Consider the following 14,034-nt stretch of genomic DNA (forward strand, 5'->3'; position numbering starts at 1 on the left):
GCAGCAAAAGCAGTTCTAAGAGGGAAGTTTACAGCAATACAATCCTACCTCAAGAAACAAGAAACATCTCAAATAAACCACCTAAACTTACACCTAAAGCAACTAGAGAAAGAAGAACAAACGAAACCTAATGTTAATAGAAAGAAAGAAATCATAAAGATCAGAGCAGAAATAAATGAAATAGAGATGAAGAAAACAATAGCAAAGATCAATGAAACTAAAAGCTCACTCTTTGAGAAGATAAATAAAATTGATAAACCTTTAGTCAGACTCATCGAGAAAAAATGGGAGAGGACTCAAACCAATAAAATTAGAAATGAAAAAGGAGAATTACTATGGACATGAAAGAAATACAAAGGATCATAGAGACTACTACAAACAACTATATGCCAATAAAATGGACAACCTAGAGAAATGGAAAAATTCTTAGAAAGGTACAATCTCCCAAGACTGAACCAGAAAGAAATAGAAAATTTGAACAGACCAGTCACAAGCACTGAAATTGAAACTGTTATTTTAAAACACTCAACAAACAAAAGTCCAGGACCAGATAGCTTCTGAGGCGAATTCTATCAAACATTTAGAGAAGAGCTAACACCTATCCTTCTGAAACTGTTCCAAAAAAATTGCAGGGGAAGGAAAACTCCCAAACTCATTCTATAAGTCCACCAACACCCTGATACCAAAACCAGACAAAGATACCACAAAAAATGAAAATTATAGGCCTATATCACTGATGAACATAGATGCAAAAATGTTCAACAAAATACTAGCAAGCCAAATCCAATAATACATTAAAAGAATTGTATACCACAATCAAGTGGGATTATCCCGGGGATGCAAGGATTTCTCAATATCTGCAAATTAATCAGTGTGATGCACCACATCAACAAATTGAAGAATAAAAACCATATGATCATCTCAATAGATGCAGAAAAATCTTTTGACAAAATTCAACACCTATTTATGATAAAAACTCTCCAGATAGTGGGCATAGAGGGAGCATACCTGAACATAAAAAAGGCCATATATGACAAACCCACAGCTAACATCATACTCAGTAGTGAAAAGATGAGCATTTCCTCTAAGATCAGGAACAAGACAAGGATGTCCTCTCTTGCCACTTTTATTCAAAATAGTTTTGGAAGTCCTAGCCACAGTGATCAGAGGAGAAAAAGAAATAAAAGGAATCCAAATTGGAAAAGAAGAAGTTAAACTGTCACTGTTTGCAGATGACATGATACTATACATAGAAAATTCTAAAGATGCTACCAGAAAACCACTAGACTTCATCAATGAATTTGGTGAAGTTGCAGGATACAAAATTAATACACAGAAATATCTTGCATTCTTAGACACTAACAACAAAAGGTCAGAAAGAGAAATTAACGAAACAATCCCATTTACCATTGCATCAAAAAGAATAAAATATTTAGGAATAAATCTACCTAAGGATCCAAAAGCCCTCTACTCAGAAAACTATAAGACACTGATGAAAGAAATCAAAGATGACATGAACAGATGGAAAGATATACCATGTTCTAGGATTGGAGAAATCAATATTGTCAAAATGACTATACTCCCCAAGGCAATCTACAGGTTCAATGCAATCTTTATCAAATTGTCAATGGCATTTTTCACAGAACTAGAACCAAAAAAAATTTAATTTGTATGAAAACCAAAGACCCCGAAGAGCCAAAGCAATCCTGAGAAAGAAAAATGGAGCTGGAGGAATCAGGCTCCCTGACTTCAGACTATACTTTAAAACTATAGTAATCAAAGCAGTACAGTACTGGCACAAAGACAGAATTATAGTTCAATGGAACAGGATAGATAGCCCAGAAATAATCCCACACACCTATCGTCAATTAATCTACAACAAAATAGGTAAGAATACACAATGGAGAAGAGACAGTCTGTTCAATAAGTGGTGCTGGAAATACTGGACAGCCACATGTAAAAGAATGAAATTAGGACATTCTCTAACACCATACACAAAAATAAACTCAAAATGAGTTAAAGACATAAATGTAAATCTGGATACTATAAACTCTTAGAGGAAAACATAGGCAGAACACCCTTTGACATAAATCACAGCAATATCTTTTTGGATCCACCTCCTAGAGTAATGAAAATTAAAAACAAAAATAAATGAGTGGGATCTAATTAAACTTAAAATTTTGCACAGCAAAGGAAACCATAAACAAAACGAAAAGACAACACACAGAATGGGAAAAAATATTTGCAAATGATGTGACTGACAAGGGATTAATCTCCAAAATATACAAACACCTCAAGCAGTTCAATATCAAAAAACAAACAACCCAATCAAAAAATGGGCAGAAGATCTAAATAGACATTTCTCCAAAGAAGACATACAGATGGCCAAAAAGCACATGAAAAGATGTTCAACATCACTAATTATTAGAGAAATGCAGATCAAAACTACAATGAAATATCACCTCACACTGGTCAGAATGGCCATCATCAAAAAGTCTACAAACAATAAATGCTTGAGAGAGTGTGGAGAAAAAGGAACCCTCCAACAACTTTTGGTGGGGATGTAAATTGGTGTAGCCACTATGGAGAACAGTGTGGCAGTTCCTTAAAAAACTAAAAATAGAGCTACCATATGATCCAGCAATCCCACTCCTGGGCATATACCTGGAGAAGACCATACTTTGAAAAGATACAGGCACCCCAATATTCATTGCAACACTATTTACAATAGCCAAGACATGGAAGCAACCTCAGTGTCCACCAACATATGAATGGATAAAGAAGATGTGGCATATATATACAATGGAATATTACTCAGCCATAAAAAGAATGAAGTAATGCCTTTTGCAGCAACAGGGATGGATCAAGAGGTTATTATGCTAAGTGAAGTAAGTCAGACAGAGAAAGACAAATATCATATGATATCACTTATATATGGAATCTAAAAAAAATGATACAAATGAACTTATTTACAAAACAGAAACAGACTCACAGACTTAGAAAACAAACTTATGGTTACCAAAGGGGAAAGGTGGCAGGGGGATAAATTATGAGGTCCTCATTAACATATACACACTACTATATATAAAATAGATAATCAACAAGGACCTACTGTATAGCACAGGGAACTCTACTCAGTATTCTGTAATAACCTATATGGGAAAAGAATCTGAAAAAGAAGAGATAAATGTATAACTAAATTATTTTGCTATACACACCTGAAACTAACACAAAATTGTAAATCAACTATACTCCAATATTAAATACATACATACATACATACATAGAACAAAACAAAAAAGAAATAAATGAATGTGCTAAAGTGAGAGACACATGGCAGGCACTCAGGAAACATTTTCTTTCAGTACAACTTCCTAGAAACCACCTACTTACACACTCTAAATCAGCGATGTTCAAATTGTAGAACTCAGCTCCCTTGGGTTCTGTGGAGATGCCTACATGTTTGGATGGGGGGTGGTAGTGGGTAATGAGGGGCTGGCGGTGAGAATGAATGCTGAAGGAGAGAACCCATGAATGAGGTCGTCAATCAGAGCAACTCCATTGTTTTCTGTTTTGTTTTGTATTTTGAAATTCTGAATGGAATTCTCCATTTTTTTAATATAGGAAACAGCTTTAGATTTTGTATCTTATTATATAAAAACACATGAGAATTTTAAAACTCTCTAACCATGCATAAAATATACCTGTAGTTAATTCATTGAAGGAGAGAGATGCAGTGAAGTGCAAACAGAAAGTAATGTTACTCCTTTTAGCTAATTCTTCTTTGAATCTCGTCTTCTGACTTGTTTTCCTCTACCTCTCGATGAGGTTTCAGACAGATCCCGTAACTCTCCTAGTCATTTTTATTAGTTAACAAATTATCTCAACATTCAGAGAATTAAGAAGTTTAGAGTGCAATCTATGAACAAAATTTCAGCAACTCATTCAATATAAAACTTCCACCTTCCCTGGCTCAGACTGGGAAGACTTCAAGGGGAAGGAGAGTAGGTTTTCTCCATGTCACATTTTTGTCCCTTTTCCCTATATTGTTCTTATACATAGTTGCAGGACATGCGGGTACAGAACAGTGGTGAGGAGTTGGTAGAAAGAAAAGGGAGATAAGGGGCAGAAGAAGTCTTCCTTGACTAGCATTGTTGCTAATTGGCATGGGTGCCCTGTGGATGTGGCAGATGTTCAAAGCTGACTCTCTCACAGAGCACTTTGTTTTTAGTTTTTTTCACTGAGCACTTTGGATGATTCTTCAGAGACCCCTGACACTGAAACTCTTCCATGACACAGGGAGTACCTCTTCTGTACAGCCATTTACAAATCTCCCTTTGATACCAGCCTTCACCAGCCCATACCATTCATATCCCCTCCTTAGAGGATCAATGAATCACCCAAGTGGACCTCTTACTCATGGCACTACTCAAGATAACACCAGTCTTGTCCCTCAAGTGGAATCTACTTCTTTGCCCACCGGAAACATGCACGTATCCTTTCTCTACCAATATCTGGGAGTAAAGGCCTTTTCCAACACATCACAGCCTTTCCTGTCAGAGACAACTCCAACAAAATTCTCACTCTCACATATTTTATGAGTCCTTCTGTCCCTTATAATCTGGAACACATGTCTAGCTTTCTGATGGTTTTCTGCTGTACAACCACTTACTTGAGGAGTTGGGGGAAAACCTATCCTCCAACTGGAAACAAGGAGAAAAACCTTTCTAATCTGATTAAAAACTTCTCAATCTCCAAAGTTGAAATCTTCTTTTATGTAGCCTGGATATGGATGATGAGTTATAATGGTACATGACTTATCCTTTTCCCAGCTTTAGATCTTCAGCTATAACTAAGAGATATAAATCCCCTGAAATTTCACTGCTCTGAAATTACTACCAGCAGAATGTTGTTGAACATTTCCATAATCAAGATTATAGCAAACACATTATTCTTATCATTGATTTCTTCCCTTGTCTTTTACACCTCTGTCTTTCTCCTCTCTTTCCCACTCACCTGAATAGCCAGTATTGACAACCTGGTGTATGTCCTTCATAACTCATAGTTGTAACACATAATAATAAGAGTCTCTTTTTACTAACAGTGACAATATCTTATGCTTATCATTCATTTGCTTATTTGTCTTCTGTTTTTATCATTTAATACTACATCTTGGAAATCCCTCCCAAGTCAATCCCAGAGAAAATCTTAAATTTTCCTTAGCTGCATTATTCTATGTTGTGAATTTAAAATAATTTATTCAATCATTCTCCTTTTGATAGACATCCATTTTGTTCTCAGTTTTCATATATCCTAGTGGTTTATTTTTCTGTAGAACAAATTCCCAGCTAAAGCAATGCTGAGTTGAAGAGTATGCATATTTTCAATTTTAATACTTGTTGCCAGAATTGTTTATAAGAAGACTATAATAAATAACATTTCTACTTGCAAAGTAAGAATCTACTCTTTATACTATGACCCTACAAAGAATGTTATCTCTTACAATTTTTCTCAACCTTATAAGTATAAGGAGTATGTCACGTTTTAAAATAAGCTTTTCCTGACTACCAATGAGGCTGGACCTCTTTCAATATGTTTATTGGCTCTCTGGATTTATTCTTTTGTGAACTATCTATTCATGATGTACTTTGTTCATTTTTATATTTTTTCTTGTTGTGATTTTCTTATCAATTTATAAGATCTCATTTTATTCAAAATTTGTTGATCTCTCAAATATACTTTGAATATTTCCCTCAGTCAATCGTTTATTACAGACTTTGTTTATGGTATATGTTGTCCTAGAAATATTTTCTAAACATTTATGTGATTAAATATGCCTACTTTTCTGTTTTTGTTTTTGTACTGTCCAGTAGAGAGTTATGTCTTTATTACATAAGCCTTCCAAACTTCTAGGTTATACATAGATTTATATAATTTTTAAATGTTTAAGTTACAATACATAATTCATCCCTTGCTTATTATTTTTTTTTCTTTGCAGTATGCGGATCTCTCACTGCTGTGGCCTCTCTCAGTGCAGAGCACAGGCTCCGGACACGCAGGCTCAGCGGCCATGGTTCACAGGCCCATCCGCTCCGCGGCATGTGGGATCCTCCTGGACCGGGGCACGAACCCGTGTCCCCTGCATCGGCAGGCGGACTCTCAACCACTGCGCCACCAGGGAAGCCCCTTGTTTATTTTTTACATGAAGTAAAATCCAGATTTATTTCCTTTCTGAAAGATTGCCAATTGTGCTGGAGCTACTGATTAAGCAAAACTGTTATTTACCAAATGAAAAAACTACCTTTATCATATCTTATATGTCTGGGTTCTATATTATAATTCACTCCTTATTTTTTTCTGTTCCAGTGCCAACATCATACTTTTTTTACTGCTATGTCTTTAGAGTATATTTTAATAGCTGATAAAGCATGCCTCTCCTCACTTTTTCTTTTTTGATAATTTTCTAAGCTATTTTCAAACAATTTATTCTTTCATATCTAATTTTTTAAAATATTATCCAGTTTCAAAACAGCATGTTATTTGAAGAAAAGATTCCACCAAAAATATTTGAAAAGTCACTCCAGTTGAATGGGGAGGGTGCTAATTTTATAAAATTAAGTCAATGGTTTCTGCCCTAGGTCTGATGACCAGTGATCAGAAAGGACACTTCAGAAGTACTGGTACATGAGGTATCACCTCACACCAGTTAGAAAGGGCATCATCAGAAAATCTACAAACAACAAATGCTGGAGAGGGTTTGGAGAAAGGGAACCCTCTTGCACTGTTGGTGGGAATGTAAATTGATACAGCCACTGTGGAGAACAGTAGGGAGGTTCCTTAAAAAACTAAAAATATAAATACCATAGGACGCAGCAATCCCACTACTGGGCATATACTGAGAGAAAACCATAATTCAGAAAGACACATGGGCTTCCTGGTGTCCATTGATAGATGAATGGATAAAGAAGATGTGGTACATATATACAATGGAATATTACTCAGCCATAAAAAGGAACAAGATAGTACCATTTGCAGAGATGTGGATGGACCTAGAGACTGTCATACAGAGTGAAGTAAGTCAGAAGGAGAAAAACAAATATCGTATATTAACGCATATATGTGGAACCTAGAAAAATGGTACAGATGAACCAGTTTGCAGGGCAGAAATCGAGACACAGATGTAGAGAACAAACGTATGGACACCAAGAGGGGAAAGCAGCGGGGGTGGTGGTGGTGGTGGGATGGATTGGGAGATTGGGATTGACATATATACACTAATATGTATAAAATAGATAACTAATAAGAACCTACTGTATAACAAATAAATGAATAAAATTCAAAAATTAAAAAAAAGAATGTACTGGTGCATTCTTCCATTTTAACTTAGAAAACCTTAAATTCATGGATTTCATCAGTAATTCACAAGTAACATTCATTCTGATGCTCACTTTATCTGCTCAGAATCGCCTTCAGAAATTTAAGATGTTTTGGAATCACTTATTGCAAATGAGCCTGAGAACTGAGAACGTACATGGAGAACCTAATTTCTATTCACCTCTAGTTCAAAGACTTTAATTAAATTTGTGTGCGTGTGTGTGTGTGGTAGATGGGGGGGGGTGGGGAGTAAGGAGTCAGTGGAGCAGAAGGGAAATCAAAGATTGAAGCAGAGGAAAGAACAATAGGAAACAATAGTATGAAAATTGCCTTAATTTTCCTCCTCTATTTGCTTGTGTTAAACAATTCCATACATTTTATTTTGGTAAATACAATTGACATCCCATTTTTCCCTCTTCCCCTAGTGCCACTTGCTCATAAACAGGTCCCAAAGCCCTGTAGAAGTTTTCTATGAAGAAAAGCACTAAATGCTGCTCCTTGACATTTTGTTGTTTTAGGAGTGTAATTCTTTGGAAACAACATTAAGGCAAATAAAGTCATTTAGCTTTTAATCACAGATGATATAAATCATCATGTCAGTTAACTCTAGGGTCCATAAATCTCTAAAACTGTGGATTTATGACATAGGGATGCAATTTACTAGAACTGCCTTTTTAAAATCTGATCAGAATGATGGACTTTGATAGAACAGATTTTTGCAATTCTGCTGGCAACTGTATCAAAAATGGAGGCTCTCAAGCTCACAGTCTGTTCGCATATTAAGTATCAGCTTCACGTTTTCCCTGTTTAGACTAATTACTTCTTTAATCTGTGATTGCTGACACATGTGCAGTTGTACAAGTTTAAGAGGAAGGAAGATGATTCTGATACTCTTCAGTTTCATTAGTATATTCTATTTTAATTGTCTTCCTTGCTAAGGCACCATTATTTTATTTGATGATTTAGTAAGCAGGAAATCCAACAATAAAATTTAAGTGTTTAAGATAGTTATTGATAAATATTCAGTGTAACATAACCAAAAAGAGCCAAGTCAAGTGTATCCATTTAAAATATGGCTAAGGTTGTGACGGGTAGTAGAGATTGGAGCTAGCTCTGATTTGCCTTGCTTAGCTTGTTCAGACCACCTATCACAGTAAACTTTCAAAATCTGTGCTCTCAAGTTTTGATCACTTACCCTAATCTCATAGCAGGCACGCACACGGAGTCAAGTGCCCTGCAGCTGACTGATACGCTGGTGCATTTTTAGAATGGAACAGAGTGAAGCTGAACCAATGCAGTGGCTAAAATAAGAAACCAATTTCAGTCCATTGTAAAGACAGCCACCCAAATCATCCCCCCAAATAATTCCAACTGTTGGGCTGCAATACTGAAAACACATATTTGTTCTTTTTTTGGCATGCATTTTTTATGTACTTCTTAGTCTTTCCCTCCTACTCACTGAGATCTCATCATCCTCTTGTTCTGGAGGTTTTGGAGCTGTTATTATATCCAAGCTCTCACATGATGCCTCTGTTAAGTTTGGTTCAGCATTTCCATTATAAAACTCATAAACTTCTGGAACAAACTTATTATAACTGTCTATGAGGGAAAAAATTGCTCCCAGGTGAAACTTAGTATATATTACATTCATTTTCAATCTGGAAGGCAATTGTCTTCTTTAACATATTATAAAATAAAATTTCATACCATTGCTTTTACTTTCTTTAGTTGCTTCTGTCAGTATGATAACACAAAAGAATAAAGTGGGGAAGCAAAGAGCTATTCATCTCACATTTTGCCCATTTTCTCCAGGACACTGTTCCTTTTCCATTCCCAGCCTAAAGTCAAAGTTTCCGGTCTTAGCACAGTGCCCTGAATGTCACTTTCACCAGGTCTTGTTCTGGTCACTTCTAGATTATTAGATTACAGGGATCTTGACCATCAGGGGGCCACACAGGAAGGTTATTTCCATTTCCCTATTCTCAGGAGCCATTGTGAAAAAAATACATAAAATATAAAACATTAAAAATTTCCTAAAATTACTTCAGAATAGAACATTAAAAGAGATTTATGCCAATTCAAGCAATCCCATTTTTGGATTAAGTATTTAAATTGCACAGGATATTTCTTTAAATTCTTCTACTATTTGATGTTGGAGGGAAAGGAAAAGGAAAGCACAAGCAAGCTTGTAAAAAATGGGAATTCAACTACTGAATATTGTTACTATTTTCTTGTTTAGTAATATAAAATTAGAAGTTAGGTAAACAGTATTTTTTCACATACCTTGAACCTGAGAAAATCTTTTCCCTGGTTAAACAAACATGTATATTTCTAATATATCTTCATAATTAATATATACAAATGAGATCAATGGTAATTAAACTCCCATTCCTCTGACTGAGTCTGAGGAGGAAATACACCACCTCTGGGAGATACCTTTAAGAGAGGAGGTGCCAGGGAAGACCTGCTCAGAAAAGAGATTAATAGGGAGCCAGGGGCCTATTGAAAAAACTATTAACTGCTTGATCTCTGATTCCAGACCTAAACTTCTGTGTTTGTCATCCACCTTCTTCTGGCTCCACCCTGATATCCATTCCTATTTCTATGACTCCCCACTGGACAGGTGATTTGTAGAGGGTTAGTACAAGTCTTCATGGGCCAGGAACCACATGTAATTCTGCATCTGCCATAAAGCCACTTTCACCATGAGGCAAAGGATGCTGTGCCCATTAGCACTCCCTTCTTTGTTCTTAACACTTTGGCTGAGCGAAGGGGTTTTATATTTGTACCCAACCTCAATCCAGAAGCCAGGGTACAAAGAAGCCAATAGACAGTATGAGCATCCTGTTGGGATGGGTAAGTTGATTCAAAGACAAGTCTCAACACAAATGCAGGCATCTGCCTCATGCTAAAGAAAAATAAAACAGAGAAAGCTGATACTTTATTGTAGATACAAAAGAAGCTACATAAACATCTCTTTCTTCATGTAGGCTATCAAATGACATTTAAATCTATCCAGAAACTTTTCTTTGAGAACTTATTTCAAGCCCAGCAGTCTACTGGAAGTGGAGAAAAGGAGTTACATAGAAAAGGAGGACAATGTTTGTGCCCAGAAGCAGTCAACAGTCCAATCAAAAAACCAAAAAAAATGTCATGAGCTTCAAATGGGATAATATTTTAAAAGTCACTTTTTAAATACTTAAATGCTATACATTTGTTAGTAGATACTAATAAATAACTGCTGAAACAAAAATCAATAGATTTTAATTTTTCAGGAAAATTGCTTATCCTAAAAATAACACATCAGTTTAACACTTCCTACATAACATGGTGTATAATTAGCATTCATAGAAAGAGAATGGACTTTGAAGCCAGACTCATCTCTGGTAATTTACTAGTTATGTGAACTTGGCAGGCAACTTTCATCTTTTTGAGCTTAAGCTTCCTCATCTACATAAATGGGAATTAATTTCTTCTTCAGATAGATGTATGGATAGAATAGATGAATTAATGTGCCCCAAACACCCAGGAAGTTAGTAGGCATTCCATCTACCTGCTTCTGAAAATAGAACATAATCAAATTTCTTTACACAGTGGTGATGAGACTGACGAGCAAATATGATGAGGTCTTTATTTTTGTTTGCTGAAGGGAAAGAGAAGTGCATTCTTAAAATTTGCTTCTAAAGCACCAGTGTTGTGTTCTAAGTCTTCTCTTGAAAAGGAAAACTGACCAAATATGAGTCCCTAATATCTGAATAGAAGATCATACTATCCTTTTAAAAGTTAGAACTCATTAGAAACCACACACTCCAGGAAACTTATATTTCACATTTCCGTTTAATTTTATTTTGCTAAATCCTGGTTTAAAAAAAAAACAAAACTCTGTGAACTTACCTTGAAACTCACTGATTTTATTACAGTGAGTTCCATAAACACAGGAGTAATGGTCCTTCTTTTCCTCTCACAAGTACAGAATGACGTCAGACCCAAAATCGAATAAGTTGCCTTCAGATTTTAATTCTGAACAAACCAGAAATAGAGGGTAAGAGCTAGCTGATTGCACCTGTGAAATGATCAATCTGCACTCCAATTTACCTCTGAGTCCCTTCTCCTCAGGCTTTACCAATCATTTGGCCCTTAATGGGTCTCTTTCGCTGTTTATCAGTCTCTCTCCCCATCAATTTTCATTGCTCTCTACAGCTTCTTTATCACTTTTTGTTGTCAAGAACATAACTACTTTTGGATCAGATGTTTGCCATAAATTCCTGAAATAGACATCTAGCCCATAAAGAATAGAAATGAATAGGCTAGCTTTAAATGTCACCAGTAGATAGTTCATCTCAGTAGGCGTGATTGTTAATGCTTTCACATCTCTAGTTCAAAATTGAAATTTTTCCAGTGCCCCAGGCATAATTATTTTCCTCCAAATGACTTGGAAGCCAGAATTACAGCATCCACCTACACATTATATTTGACCAAAACACTGACATCAAGCAGAATCACAAAAATCTATTTATGTATGCTCCTTAGTGTTGGCAGCCTTGATTTCTTAGGAAATATCATCTTATTCAGACAGAATAAAATTTGTTAGCATTGGCAATTACTGACTTCTGCTTTAAATTAATGTCCACATGTGAAAAAAAATGGGGTTTTGTGATTTGGAATGTAGAAAAAAATGGCAATGAAACTGAAACTTTATATACCATATTTCAGCTGACAGCACAATTTAGGTTGAGTCACACACCCTTAAAATGAAGGCTTCCAATAGAAATGCTGACAGGCCCTTTACTTATAAGGAAGTACTTGCCTCTAGAATAATAGCAATATATTATATTTAAATGGTTCCTTTTATAAAGCACTTTAAAAACTGTCAATCTGTATTTCTCCTTCCTATACACAAGTATGTCTCATGAAAGTCAATAGCAAAACTATATATCTATTATTTATTTAGTTAGTTATTATGTATTTATTACATTTATGAGAGTCACTCATCATTTATTAGCCTCTGGGCACCTCTGCAAGTTCCAGAGCTAAAAAAAAATAGGAAGATGGTTTGTGTCATTATGATTTGCAGGTTATTCTAGACATCATGAAAACAACACATATTGCTTTCAGCCTTATTATCTTAGAAGTTTAACACACCTTTAAAATATATGTACAGGGAGATGTGTGGCCAAGATGGTAGAGTAGGAAGACCCTGAGCTCATCTCCTCCCACAAGCACACCAAAATTACAACTATTTACAGAGTAACTATCTGTGAGAATGACCTGAAGAGTACCAGAAAAGATTCCCATGACTAAAGATATAAAGAAGTAAATACAACGAGATTGGTACGAGGGATGGAGACACAGTATAATCAAGATACACACCTCTCCACACCACAAATGGAAGGATAATCATAATTGCAGAGATTCTCTCCAAGGGATGAGGGGTGCAAGCCCCACATCAGGCTCTCCAGCCTGGGGTCCTGTGAGCCCTCCAAACATCTGGCTTTGAAGGCCAGTGGGGCTTGTGAATGAGAGAGCCAGAGGGCTATAGGAAACAGAGACTTCTCTTAAAGGGCATGCACAAAAATCTCACACACTCCAAGTCCCACTGCAGAGGCAGTCATTTGAAAACAGCCTGGGTTCAACCCACTTGCTGATTTTGGAGAGCCTACCCCACAGACAGGAGGCAACCTGGAATACCCCTGGGGACACAGACACAGGTGGCAGTTATTTGGAGGAGCTCATTCTACCAGGAGAAAACCTGTGCTGGCAAGCATCATTTTGGAATCCTCTGTCTAGCCTATTAGTGCCAAGGACTTACCCATCCACCATCAGGTGGACACCAGTTCTAAGATTCCCCCCAGTCCTGAAGCTGACTTCCCCAGGACACAGCCTTACCCATGAGTGGGTTGGCACCACCCAGGGCTCTCTGGGTAATGAAGCTGGCTACCTAAAGACCTGGCCATGCTTACCAGTGGAATAGCAACCGTCACATGAGGCAAGGTTTCGCAGCCAGCCAACTTACTAGCACACCCACAGTAATTGGACCTGCCAATGAAAGGGCCCACACAGCCCATATAGGGGGCACCCCTAGAGTACATAGCTCTGGTGACCAGAGGGGAGTGTGCTGCTGGGCCCCATAGAACATCACCTCCATAAGGCCACTTCTCCAAAATTGGGAAATTTAACAGACCTACCTAATACATAGAAATAAACACAGAGAATTAGGCAAAATGAGACAGAAGAAGATATTTCAAATGAAGGAATAAGACATAACCTCAGAAAAATAAACAAAGTAAAAATAAGCAATCTATATGATAAAGATTTCAAGGTAATGATCATAAAGATGCTAGACAAACTTGGGAGATGAATGGATAAACACAGTGGGAATTTCAACAGTTAGAAAATATAAAGAAGAACCAAATAGAGCTGAAGAATACCATAACTGAAATTAAAAATGCAACACTAGAAGGAATCAACAGATTAGATAATACAGAGAAACAGATCAGTGAACTAGAAGACAGAGTAGTTCACCCAGGATGAAGAGAAAAAGAAAAAAAGAATTTAAAAAAATGACAGTTTAAGAGATGTCTGGAACAATCTCACCCATGTTAACAATATCATTATAGGGGTCCAGAAGTAGAAGAGAGAGAGAAAGGGGCAGAGAACTTA

The sequence above is a fragment of the Physeter macrocephalus genome, chromosome 1, assembly GCF_002837175.3.
Source record: "Physeter macrocephalus isolate SW-GA chromosome 1, ASM283717v5, whole genome shotgun sequence".
Taxonomy (NCBI): Eukaryota; Metazoa; Chordata; class Mammalia; order Artiodactyla; family Physeteridae; genus Physeter; species Physeter macrocephalus.